The 13,333-nt window shown below is 38.5% G+C and overlaps 1 protein-coding gene across 2 annotated transcripts in view; it reads left to right on the forward strand.

Annotated features, from left to right (window-relative positions):
- The window catches only part of CCDC91 (coiled-coil domain containing 91), a 112,736-nt gene that overhangs the window by 323 nt on the left and 99,080 nt on the right, over positions 1-13,333 (forward strand). The gene's annotated exons all lie outside the window — the stretch shown is intronic.

A 13,333-nucleotide genomic window follows, 5' to 3' on the forward strand; every position in this document is an offset into this window, starting at 1 on the left:
CTGCAGGGATGGGCCCTTCGAGGTCCGGCTCCGCCTGCCGCCATTCTCCTGCCTCCAGCTGCTTGCAGCTTCATCTGTTTCCTCCTGCCTCTACCTGCTTCCATCTGCCTTCACGTGGCCTCACCTGTCTCCTCCTGCCAGCACTTGCCTTCTCCTGCCCTTTCCTGCCCTTTTCTGCCTTTTCCTGCTTGCACCTGCCTTCACTTTCCTTCATTTGCCCCCTCACCTGCCTGCCCTGTCGAGCCCTCTCTGTGCCGCAGCACTGGCACCCGTGTGTGGCGCTGGTGATGCCCTTAATGATGGGGCATGTGAAAAACGCCAATCACTTGTTTTTAAAATTTCAAAAGTTTAATAGTAATAAAATGGTTATAAAAATAGTAATACAATTAGAGTAATAATAATTTGGACAACTTGAATTAGGACAATGTGAGACAATAGAGACAAAAGAGTTACAGACAGCCGGGTACCTTTTTCTGGGCAGCACAAGCCCGAAAAAGGACACCCGTTAACAAAGGATTAACCCTAAAAAACAATAGCCTGTTGCATATTCATACATTTCATATATGATGCATAAATTCCATTCAAATACAGGTTTCTGTCTGGTCGTCAACTTCTTCCTCTGAATCCTAACAGCACCTTCAAGGCAGGATGAAGTTCGTTTCTTCTGATAAGAGGGCAATAAATTCTTTTTCTCTGAAAGATTTAGGTGTCCTGTGGCTGCTAGCTCGCTGTGAGTCCTTTCTTTAAAAAAAGTATTCTTCATAGCATAGTTTCTATTTTAACATTTTTTATAACCTAAAACTATATTTAACACAGTACTTAAGAGAAGTAATACAGCATTACTTTCTAACATAACACGTACAATATTGATTTTAATATTTGCTAAAAGCCAGTTATAAAATACATGCATTTTTCACAGGGCATAAGGATCGCTACAAAAGGGGATTTTAGAATTAGTTCAGAGGAGTAGCAGGGGCCTGCCTTCCTTCCCTGCATTTTCTTTCTCTGCACCAGAAAATTGGTGTCCTTGTCAACCCTTGGAGTAGTTCTCTAGCCCAGAGGTTTGGAAATCCTGGCTATGAGTTCTTTGTTCATCTGCTTCCAAGGCCAAGCTGCACATGGCCAAGTTTTCAAACATTGTCCAGAATCTTTCAGTTGTGAAATATCCTGTGTGATTTTTCAGAGGTGCGTGGGCGCCTAGTATCTGTTACTGTAAATGGAGTTAGGTGTTGAAGTATTCCTGAAAACCTCTCAGAATCTTCAGGCATCTAAACCGCTTTCTGTAAATTTGGTCTTTAAATATTTTAGGAGTTTTGAGGCTTCTGATCTGTGTAACAGGGTTTATTGTGTCCTCTTGATACCTCAGTGCCTGAGCCCACCCTTCTGCTCTGGGATATTGTCAATGCTGAGCTCTGCCTGCAGCTTTGGTTCTTGTCAGTAGACTCTAGTTTATTTCATAAGCAGTTTTTCTTTTCTCTCCTAGCAATTCTTTTTGCCAGTCAATTGCACACTGTGAATGCATCTTTTGTCACCTTGCTGCAGCGTTTTAGTGGATTTACGGGTCGTGTTTGTCACAGTGCTTGAACACCTGTTTCAGTAGACCTGCTTAGTAGTTTTTGTTCTCAGCACTTCCTGGCTGTTTGCCTTTCTGTTCTTCAGATTTTGCTCTTCCACATATATTTTTTGAATATATGACCATGGTCTGAGCGCCTCCACATCCATGGCTTGACTGCCTAAAGTAAATATTGATGCAAGTGTTGGAATTACTTCCTTGTTTTTCCTTCAAGGGCTATCAGTTTCTCACTCCCTAATACTGGAAGCAGACTGCTGACCATCCTCAAACACAGACTGCAGGGCAGAGAGTGTCTGTTGAGTGCAGTGGTGACCCTCATGCTGGTAGGATCTGAAAGAAGAAAATCACAGTAGCGTTCAAACAGCAGGTGATGCTTGGAAGCTCAATGAAGGGTAGATAATCCCAGAGCCTTTTTTCAGAGCCTCTTAAAGAGATTGTTAATCGTATTTTGAAAGCAAGACAATTAAAAACAGGAGATAAGTTTATGTGCTCTGTGCCTCAAGGTGTCTGTGTGAATTGTTCCACCAGTAACACTTTCTGCTGTTTTTCTGGGACACTGAAGCTGAGATGGTGTTTTAGCTCAGCTGAGGGGGTGGGTGGGTCATGTGCACACCAGATTGAGGCAATTGGCATTGAAATAGGGTCTGTTGCCTTTGGATTTGTTCTCATCCAAATCTTTATCTGACCATTGTTATAATTAAGTTTAAGGCTTCCTACCAGTTTGATTCTACCTGGAGTGGTTGAAAACTGAGCATACCAGATGACACATTTGCTTCTGTCACGTTCACTCAGAAACCTCCATGAGGATTTGGAGACAAAGTGATCAGACTGTGCCTCACTAGAACTCCCAGTGCAGTTTTAGTCCTTTTGCAATTGATTAGGAGTTCCTTGACTGTTTTCTGCATGTCTTTGAAGACAACCATGGGCTGTTGGGGCAGCTCCTTCACATTTCTTTCCAAGGGACACAGCTACTGCCAGAGCTTGGTGAAGAGTATCTGCTGTCTAGGTACTGTTAGCTGCTTCTGTGGTGTCAGGCTGATGACAACCACACAGATTTAGAGATGCCAAAATGCAGTTATGCTATGAAGCATATTTCTGCTCCAGAGGAACAGTTGGATTGCAATCTTAAGGGCAATAACTCCCCAAATCTTTACAGAACTGCTGAGACAGATACCTAAGCGTGGTGTCTCTCTGAGGGCTTGGCTGGAAACCCAGCTTCCAGGAAAGCTTGCAACACCAAATGGGAAAAGATTTGTGGTATGATGGAAACACACTTTCTGTGAGTCCTTAAATGTAAAGTTCACGGTGCCTTCCTGCCCATGTTCAGGTACTTGAGGTTTGGTTTGTGTGTGCAGGGCCCCATATCCTCATGTGTGGTGGAATCTGCTGCTGTCCATCTGTGCAGTGCTTCATGCTCAAGTGCCCTTACAGGGAAGTTCTTTTTGCTCAATGAGATCTAATTTGGGTATAATAATGAAAGACAAAAATTCTTGTTAAACCAATCTTGATGCTCAGAACTTTTGCAGCTGGGTTTTGTTTGTTTGTTTGCTTGCTTTTTGTGTAGGGTTTTCCCCTGAGTACACTCCAAGTCTCAGGCTACAGACTCTAAATTTTAAGTCATGTGGACTAAATCTACTTTTAAGTGCAGTGTAAGTGGCAGATCATCTGAAAAGTGTTTCAAGGTGACTTTCAGGCACCGTATTTTAACATCTGTTACGTTTCATTACTTTGTTACTTTGATATATGTAAATGTAAGAATACATCAGAAGTTCAAAATGCAGGACTTGTTTTTCTTTTTTCTACCTCATACTTCTGAAGACTTAAGACTTATGTGGAAATAACCTCTGCTGGTGTTAGTAAAAATAAATACCTTAAATTTGAAGGTTGGATTTATCTTTTCTGATAAGGCTTCTTGCAACCCTAATCTTCCCTCATTACTTTGTATCCTTTAAGCAAAGGTATCTGCTCTCTAGACCTGAGTCTTCAGAAGTAGTAATATTTTTGCACATAAAAATCAAGTGCTTTGTAATTTTCTTAATGTGGAATTATATTATCTAAACTTTCTTGGTATACAGTAGGATCTATATTACTTTATCCTGAAGTGTTGGGATTGACCAGTGTGAAGAATTTTGCTTTTCTGACATAGCAGGCTTTTTTTCCTTCTCATTGTTCAGTTGGCAGATTTATTTTAGGTGTGACTGAAATGAATTCTGGGGGTTCTGTCCACTCTTTTAATTAAACCATTAAAAATGTAAATTCCATTATAGGGAGTGGTTGGAGAAACAGAATTTTGTACCCATAAATTTCTTTCTAAGTAATCACAGAGGACTTTCTGAATTAAGAAAAAAGTGAATTAAGTTTTTTTACTTGCACATACAAGTTGCAATGGATGTTCCTCAAGTGGTTTTCAGGGATGTAATTTTTATAGGGTTTTTCTGCAGTTTCCCATCAGATTTATTTTTTCCCATCACATCTGTGTCTGCCTTAAGTTTGTTGGTGTTCATGAAATTTCCTGTGATCACCTTGTTACAGACACTGCCGAGTAAACGTTCCCATCCTTTGAATCACAGCTAGAGGCATGGGCATAATATTTATAAAGTTATTTTGGATCCTCAGAAAGAGAAATAGCTATCATACCTATGTAATGCCCATCAGAGAAAAGCAGGTTTTTGTATTTGTCATCGGAATGATAAAAATTCATTCATTTGTATGTCTTTCAGAGAAGAATTGGAAATGGATTTAGCTTAAAAATATGTCTTGTGTTATATTTGCAAAAGTCCTAAGTTTTAAGAAAATCAAGCATGTGTAAACTATAGAGCTAATGTAGTACAAAAAAACCCCCAAACAAACAAAAAACAAACAAACAAAACCAAAGAAACAAACAAAACCAAAAAAACCAAACCTAAAATCTCAGGCAGTTTGTAGAACTCTGAGGTCTTTAAAAACCTTCCACTCAGTGAAAATGATACAGGGCTAAATCCTGATTTTTAGGGCTCCCATGAACAACTGAGGTAAGTTTTAGAATGTAGAGTTTTCACCTATTCAGTATTTTCCTTGATTAAAGAATCAAATTTGAACCTCTTTATCTGATAACATAGGGCATAATAATACTCAAATATTACATAGGCAAATCTTCACTTGCAGTGAAACATAAGTCAGGTTCAGACCCATTCAGACCCGTTCTTCCATAGACTCCAGGAATATTCCTCTCCTTTTAGTGCAGTCCTGGAAAAGATGGCAAATTTTTGTGCGTGTACACAAATTGATTTTAGGCGCCTGTGCAACAGTAATGGCTGGGGCTGTTTGTTTCCTTTGAGAAAAAGTAATTAAAATATTTAATGCTGATAGCAGAGGTGGTTCCAAATTGAGACTCTGGCTTCTCTTCGTCTTTCCTCTGGCTGTAGCAGATCAATCAAAGCAATCTCTGCTGGAGGGTAGGTTGCTTGCAGGAATACAGTTGGAATCTGGCACTAAGGGCCGACAGTATTTAAAACTTGGTATCTTTGGAATGAAGCATTTAGGGTGTGCAAGCACATTTTGAAGTGCAAAACATCCTAACTCATTCCAGTGTGAAAACTAGTAATTTCAAGGCTGTAGCCTAGGATCTGTTACTAGAGCTGTTGCTTTTCCTTCAACAAAGGACTTAAAAAGGGATTTAATGTGTGTTACTTATAGAAAAGCTCACAGGGCCATTGCTATCAGTGTTTGAGTGTGCTGGCTGATTGGGTTTTGTTTCTGTACATACTGGAGAATTGCACTCTGGTATGAACCATGGCATTCATGAGAGCTCTCAGCACAGCCACACCAAAGCACTGCGTCTCTTGATTGGAGTAGAAGATGAAAAATTCACAAATGGCAATCATCTCTTTCAAGTGACTGCGAGTGTGTATGAAAATGGAGTGGAAATTCCATACTTCAGTATGGATATGATAGAAGGCATGTCCTGTGAGGAGCAGCCAAGGACTTTGGGTCTGTCCAGTTTGGAGAGAGGGAGGCTGAGGAGTGCCCTCCATGAGGGTGGCCAGGCAGGGCAGAGGCTCCCAGGTCGGTGCCCCAGGCGTGTCCATGTCTCGGAGGCACTTGGACAATGCCCTTCCTAATGTGCTCTGACTCTTGGTGAGGGCTCAGGCTGTTGGACCACATGGTTGTTGTAGGTCTGTTGTAGCTGGAACTATTCTGTTCTGTGAACACTCTGGGGAGGGGATACAGCTGTGGGAGAGGATATTGAATAAATATGAGCTGAAAGGGGTGACAGATGCTTGCCCTAAGCTGTGGACATTTCAAGAAAATCACTGCTGTAGACATCCTTGCTGGTGCACATGTGCTGGGCACATCAGCTGGAGGCAGAAGAAATCTGGAAGAAGGTGAACAGGTTTAGAGGTGCTTCATCAGTTAATAACCATGCTCACAAAAAGAGAATATAATCTCCTGCAGCAAAACAGGAGCTAACCTAGTCGTGGAAGTAGTTTAACGTTTAAAAACCCAGCTGAACAAACCCCCCTTCGTCTGGGAAGCAGAAACTAACAATCCATTACATCAATTCATAACCAATTTGATCTCAATATACAAGATTATGAAAGGATTCTTTGTAGTAGCCTTATAAGCCTTAAAATTAGAAGCTCATAAGTAATTTTGTTGTCTCCATCGCAGGTGTTTATATTCAAGTGAAATGATTCCACATAAAATTTAAATATTAGCAATACAAAACTTCCAAAGGTTTAGAAATTATTTTGTTATCTAAACTTCCGTTAGATTGTAAACAAATAAATGTACTAAATATTATGAGTTCATTCTGTGTTTCCTTAATGTTTATTTTGTGTCTCCTTAAGGTTTGTGAATAAAGTCAATGCAGGTAAAAGCTATCCAATATTCTGTGTATTGTTGTGAAAACTTTGTCTTGTAGTTTTTTATTCCTAAATACTTTGCCAGAACCCACTGCTAGAATTTTTTTATCTTGAGGTGGGTTTACAGAAAGATGGAATTGCTTTAATTTGAATTTGTTTTAATATCCTTTTATATTAAATACCTATGTTTTCTCCTGTTTATTGCAGAACACAGTGATGTTTGGGATTTTTTAAAAATTTCTGAGGAAGAGAGGCCTACAGTCAAGTTCTTTGTGCTAGGCTTACTTTTTTCAAGATTTTAACAACACATTACTGTGTTACCGTTCTTGAGCTTAGTGTGTGTGTATAGAGAGAAATAAAGTGGAAATCCTGTCTCTGAGGATTGGAATTTAGTGTAGATTTAGATGGAAACCAAAATATTTTAGCATGCATTTGCCAGTTAAGCTTTTAAAAGGACTTTCCGTGGGGTGCAGCTTCTGAAATAGTGTGAGTTGCTGAAGAGGTTTCCACATGATGCACATGCCACAGTCAGCTTGCTTTTTTAGTTCACAAACTGCCACAGTGAAAAAAATCAGTATCTTGGCCTGATCCACTACAGACTGAAGAAAAGTTGTACTGAGTTTGAAATCATGGAATTGTTAAGGTTGGAAAAGACCTTCAAGATGGTTGGGTCCAACTGCCAAGTTCACCACTAACCTGTGTCCCCAGGTGCCACATCCACATCTTTCAAATGCCTCCATGGCTGGTGGCTCCACCACTGCCCTGGGCAGCGTTTTCCAATGCTTGACCACCTTTTGTGGAAGGTTTTTTCCCCCAGTATCCCATCTTAACATCTCCTGGCGCAGCTTGAGGCTCTTTCCCCTTTTCCTGTCCCTTGTTCCCTGGGAGCAGAGCCTGACCCCCATCTGGCTGCACTCTCCTGAGTTGTGGAGAGCTAGAATGTCCCCCCCAAGCATCCTTTTCTCCATTCCCAGCTCCCTCAGCCACTCTGTTCACAATTCTCTGGCCCTGTTCTCCCAGCCTTTTATTTTACCCAGCAAAGAGTGCACAAGTTCAAGCCAGGAGCAGCCAGTTTCTCCACGTGAAGACATTGGAAAAAGATAAGTTCTACTAAAGTCCAGGTAAAAAAATTCAAAGCCTTTCCCTCATCCAAAACGTGGGTTACCTTGTCACAGGAGATCAGGTCAGATCCTCCTTCCCTCTCTGTTTGTCTGTTTGTAGGTGGGAGGATTACTTCCTAATGTCCAACCAACTGGGACCTGCCTAAATAGCCAGGACTGCTGGTGCACGGTTGGAAGTGGCTCTGTGGCTCTCTCAGCAGCTTGCTCAGCACCCTCAGGTGGATCCCAGCCAGCCCTGTGGATCTGTGTGTGTGTGAGAGGCACAGCAGCATCATCTTCCTGAATGTGGGGGTTCATTCTGCTCCCTCTCCCTCTCTTGCAGCTCAGGGCTGGCTGCCCTGGGGACACCTGGTCTTGCTACTGAAGACTGAGGCTGTCTCCATCCTGGTTGGGTGGGCTGTAACACACTCCCACTGGGATTTCTGCCTCAGTCACATTTCCCATGATTTTTACCCAAAATTTCTGCCCCCTTTCCCCTTTTGTCTTTTTTTTCTTTTCCTCCGGACAAGTTAATGCACTTTTGTTTAGCGCTGATGGACAGTAGCATTGTAAACTGACTCTGGAAGGGGTCTCAGAAACTGAGAACTTTAAAACCACTTTTGTCTAATCCACTTGAAAATTATTCTTACAGAAATTTAGGGTTAATTACAGTGTGATGAATGATAAAATGAGATCCTGATACTCCAAGACCAGATGAAATTTATTAGTAGGAGCTAAAAAATAGGTTCTGCTTTAGGACTTTCATAAATACTTTTTCTAATTAAAGAGAGATCAAAAAGTGTGTGATACAGCTATTTAACTTCCATCAATATTGAATGTACCTGGGATTTAGTTAAATTATCCTTACAAATGCACTTATGAACTGCCTTTAATGTTTATAAAGAGGCCTGACTTGCCCTCTTGTTGGGGTTGAAACAACAATATTGGTTTAAGAATCTTTAAGTGGAGAAGAGACAAGAACTAATATGCTTGAAAATTTCAAATACTGAATGAAATTATACTTATGTTTGGAAGCTATTTCATTTAAATTGACTGTGTGCCCTGAAGACTATGCATAGATCCTTTTGTTTCACTATCTGAAAATAAGTGTGTTCTTTGTCTTTCTCTTTATATAAATATATATATATATATATTTATATACACAGATATATATATATATACACATATATACCTATATCTAGGTACACACACCTGTTTTTCCCCAGTGGTATTTTCATGGTTGAGCAAAGTTAGTAGTTGTTTCTTTGGGTTTTGTTTTGTATTTGTTTATTTTTCTTTTTTTATTATAGCAAGCTGAAATAGTGTAGTGTAAATCCCTAGTACTTTCAGAGCATACCTTTAGAAGTTAACCACCTTTGGAATTCATTTATGGGGGACCAAGATTATACTGTTAAAAAATGAACTTATCAGTAAAAGGTTTCAAAATGTTTTTACAAGACACTGGCTTTCTAAATTGCCTTGATGTATTCCAGAGTGTGTTAAGGAAAAATGGAAGAGGTTAATTTATTGAGTTATTGTGATGTGAACTTTAATAAAGACATGTTTTTAGTGAAACAGATGAATACTGAGTTGCAAGAGTACTCAAAAATAGTTACAAAAATGTAAATCACTTTTTACAAGTTATGAACTAGATGTAGTATATGTAAAACACACTCGGAAATGAAGTAACTCTCCTTCTAACATACTTGAATTTAAAAAAAAAAAAAAAAAAAGGAAAAAAGTTAACAAGATTGGTGCAAAAACAGAATACATTTTGATTTTAAATGGTTGTCTTCCAGTAACATCTATGCTAAAATGTTTCCAATTTCCTCATGGTGTAAAATACACCATAATCTGATTAGAGTCTCTAGGTAATAAATAAGGGTTTTGTGGAGGTTTTTAAAAATTTTTTTTTATGTTACATTTTATGTCAACATTGAATCCCATGAAAAATTTTTGTATTTAAAAAAATATGTGTATTTAACCTACATGACTCTACATGACTGCAGAACATGTGAAGTTGGTAAAGCTAACAAAGGATGGAACACTGACAGTGTCTTTGGTACAGCAGGGGCTAATGATTAGGTTTTGCTTATTAATCCAGTCCAGGTTCCTCCAGAAGGTTTGAATTATAAACCCACACACCAAATAAAAAAGAGAGGGAAGGCTGAAAGGAGACCAGCAGTCTCAGAGCTGAGTTTAGTTCTAGTCTTAGGCAGACTAGAACTGGTAGGCTCCTGGTCAGAATTCTGGTGCCAGCCAGCCAGGCTCCCTCTTGAGCAGCTGCTCTCATGGAATGCACTGGGTTTGAGTTTCTTAAAATTATTTTGGCATTTAAAAGGATTTTTCTCTTTGTTCCTATTTAGTGAAATGCTTTACAATATTAATCTTCTGTGTAAGTTGTGCAATATTTGTCCTGGAGATAGTAGTCATTTGATGATAGGAATAACCTATTAATTGTGAGAGATAGTTGTGAGTTTTTCAGTTGATTTTTTTTACAATCATATATTTTAGAAGATGGCTGGATTAGCTTGACGTTGGCCATTCACATACATTTCTTTGTCAAAGCCTCTACAGAAAATTATAGTTATCACCTGAAACTTTAAGTTGCTAAATGTGGGGTTTTTTTTAATTACTATTGAGTGTAAGTGTAGGGCATTAATGGTTATTGTTGTGATATTCAAGTTTTTTCTTGCTGACTTTAGTCATGCAGAACTTGTTTTCATTGGGAATTTTGCTGACTGAAGACTATGTAATTGCTCAGTAATTAACATAGTTAAAAGATATCACTCTACATGTAGTGTGTAGTTTGCACTTTGGAACCCAAACGTTCTGTAGGGTTTCTCAGCATTGCCAGAAGGGATACTTTTGCATAGTAATTTGAATAAATTTCTGTAGTTCTCTTTAAATAGTGCTGGTATCAAAAGCTATTAGGCTCTGTGAATATATAAGGCCCTTGTTACCTTAAATAATTCCATGAATTCTCAAGTATATTATTTCTAATTTCACTATGTGCTTGTATAAATAACTGTCCACTACAACTTGTTACTGTTTTGTTCTTGTACATGTATTCTTCATGCCTGGAACTTTTATACTTTAGGATGAATATCTGTTAGGCATGCATTTACTTCCAGTTTAGCAAAAGTCTTAGAGGGCTTACAAAATTGTGGTTTAAAATAAATTAGCTGGGAGAACCAATTGTTCAATTGGTTTCTTTTAAACCGGGAAGATGTGGAGCATTTGGGAAAATCAAGTTAATCTGCTTAACATGTGAACAAAAGTCATCAAGTCTTCTTTTTAAGTATTAATAAAGGGAGCAAAAGGTGCAGTGATGATACATTCTTCTTTCTGTGTGGGAGGGAGAGTAATATCTGGCCTTTATCTGCTTCTAACAGTATATCTAGAGTTTGCAAATAAAGGACTAAAAGGGGTTTTTAAATGACCAGTTGTGTTGTATTTCAGTTTTTGCATTAAACTTCCATAAAATCTGAATTTCTAATTGGTGATTGGGATGAAATGAATATTATTAGCATTATTTAAGGTTTTCTTTTTCAAGACCAGCAACTGAGTGATATAAAATCAGAAGGACTTGAAATTCTGAGACATAATGTCATGTCAGAGAAATAGATTAGTATTTTTTTTCTTGCCTGAAATGAGTACCTTTCCCTGTGAGAGGTGCTGTACTTTCAGGGTTTGGAGGAAGCTGAAGGGAATTGTTTTATTAATTGGAAAAGTGAGTCTTCCAGTCCATTAGGAGACATAGAGGAATGAAAAAAGAATGCTGTGTATTTCTACTTAGGACAATCCTATCTTAAATAATGTATTTAGTTAGTATAATCCTATCTTACCATGTGCTGCTGATTTTGTGGGATTTTTTGGTTCTTTGGGTTCTTTTGGTTTGGTTTTGGTTTTTTTTTTATGTATCAATGGTCATATGTCAGCTTTTCTGACAGAAGATTAGAATGATAACCTGTATGCGCTGACATTGCACAGATTTTGTGATCTGTCTATATGTAGGTTAAAGAGTATCTTTTTTCATAATATTTAACTATCAGTTGTACTGATTATCCTTTATATTTAGACCTTTACTATCTTGTTTTACTTTTAATTAAGAGAAAAAAAGCCTTGTTTTTAAGTGCATAACAAAATGATCTACAGAATTTTTAAAGGTTTTTTTTTTCTTTTTTTACTTTAAAGATTCTTCTTCTCATGAAGGAGTGTTAGTTTTTAGAATAAGTGATTCACTCAGCACCAGATTTTCCTAGGCAGTGCATCATGCCAAAACCTGGTATTACCCTGAGTTTGGTTTTGTTTAGTTGTTTTTTTCTACTTTTTATTTTCCTGTGAAGCATATATTCCTTTTTAATGTGAAAGGTCTTGAGCACTCTTTTCATAACATTAATGACATTTATTAGTGCAAGTTACCACACATCCATATAAGCATGCATTCAAAGACCTAGATTTTTGTTTGACATGTTGTTATATTAAATTGTGTTGCTGTGATGCTCTTACTGTTACTAAGATTGTGTCAAACCTTCTATTTTCACATACCTGTTCTGTGACAAAGTTCCCTTGAGGCATAACTTGGTGCCTTTTACTCTTGGAAAGCTTCTCCATTGTGCAGGCACTTCTTTTTAAGTTCTGTTGAAGCACACTACTGTGATTTGCAGGTAAAAATGATTGATTGCATTTGCTAATGCTGCTTATTAACAGTAACATGGAGAAGCATGAGAATTTCAGTTTTCAGTCTGAGTTCTTGAAGCTCAATAATATTTTGTGTGGGAATGCATTTGAAACATGTGACCCTTTCTTTTTGCTTTTAAACCCTCCATTTCTTAAGTTTATCAGACATGAACTGTAGAAGAAAGGCCATGGTTTGTTCTGGCATTCCCAAACTCTTAACAGGAGGTGTTTCTGTACTCTCTATTTGCTTCTAAGTAAAAAGATTGTGTTCCCAAATCACAGTAGAAAAATCAAGCATATAGTTGGAGTGACTGGTTGCATGAAATTCTTGGAACTGATATCAGCTCTTCTCTTGAGAGGGAAGCCCTGAATTGCAAAGCACTGTGTCTGTTCAAAGGCTGAGAGGAAGATAAAGGCTAGACTACTGAACCTGGCTCAGAGAGCCATTGATTCATTATGAAGTGTTAGACTTTTCTTTTTGGGAAAAAGAGTTGTTATTTGTAATTGTCTTGCCATGTTCATGATGAAATTGTACCATTTAACGATCCCTAGGAAAGGTTTTGAATAAATTAATGAATTTACAAAGTAATTTATTACTTCCAAAGAAGAAGCATCCCCATGCAGTTTTGCTTTCTTGTCAGGATATTTTTTCCTTAATGCCAAAAATTCACCTCAGCCTTTTTTAGGAAACAGTTCTGTTGAGTACAAAGATTTATGTAAGACATTTTTTCTTTGAACTCATGATGAAAATATTTCTTAGAAACATAAAATCATAGAATGGTTTGGGTTGGAAGTGATGTCAAAGCTCATTCATTTCCAACCCCTGCCTTGGGTAGGGCTACCTTCCACTATCCCAGGTTGCTCAGAGCCCCATCCAACCTGGCCTTGGGCACTTCCAGGGATGGGGCAGCCACAGCTTCTCTGGGCACCCTGTGCCAGGGCCTCAGCACCCTCACAGGGAAGAATTTTTTCCTGATATCCCGTCTAAACCTTCTCTCTGTCAGTGTGAAGCCATTTGCCTTTGTCCTGTCACTCAAGGCCCTTGTCAATAGTCTGTCTCCACCTTCCCTGTGGGCTCCCTGCTGTAGGAGGAATAAAAGGCTTTCACTCCTTTTATTCCTCCTACAGCTTTG

Source organism: Geospiza fortis, unplaced genomic scaffold (assembly GCF_000277835.1).
Source record: "Geospiza fortis unplaced genomic scaffold, GeoFor_1.0 scaffold10, whole genome shotgun sequence".
NCBI lineage: Eukaryota > Metazoa > Chordata > Aves > Passeriformes > Thraupidae > Geospiza > Geospiza fortis.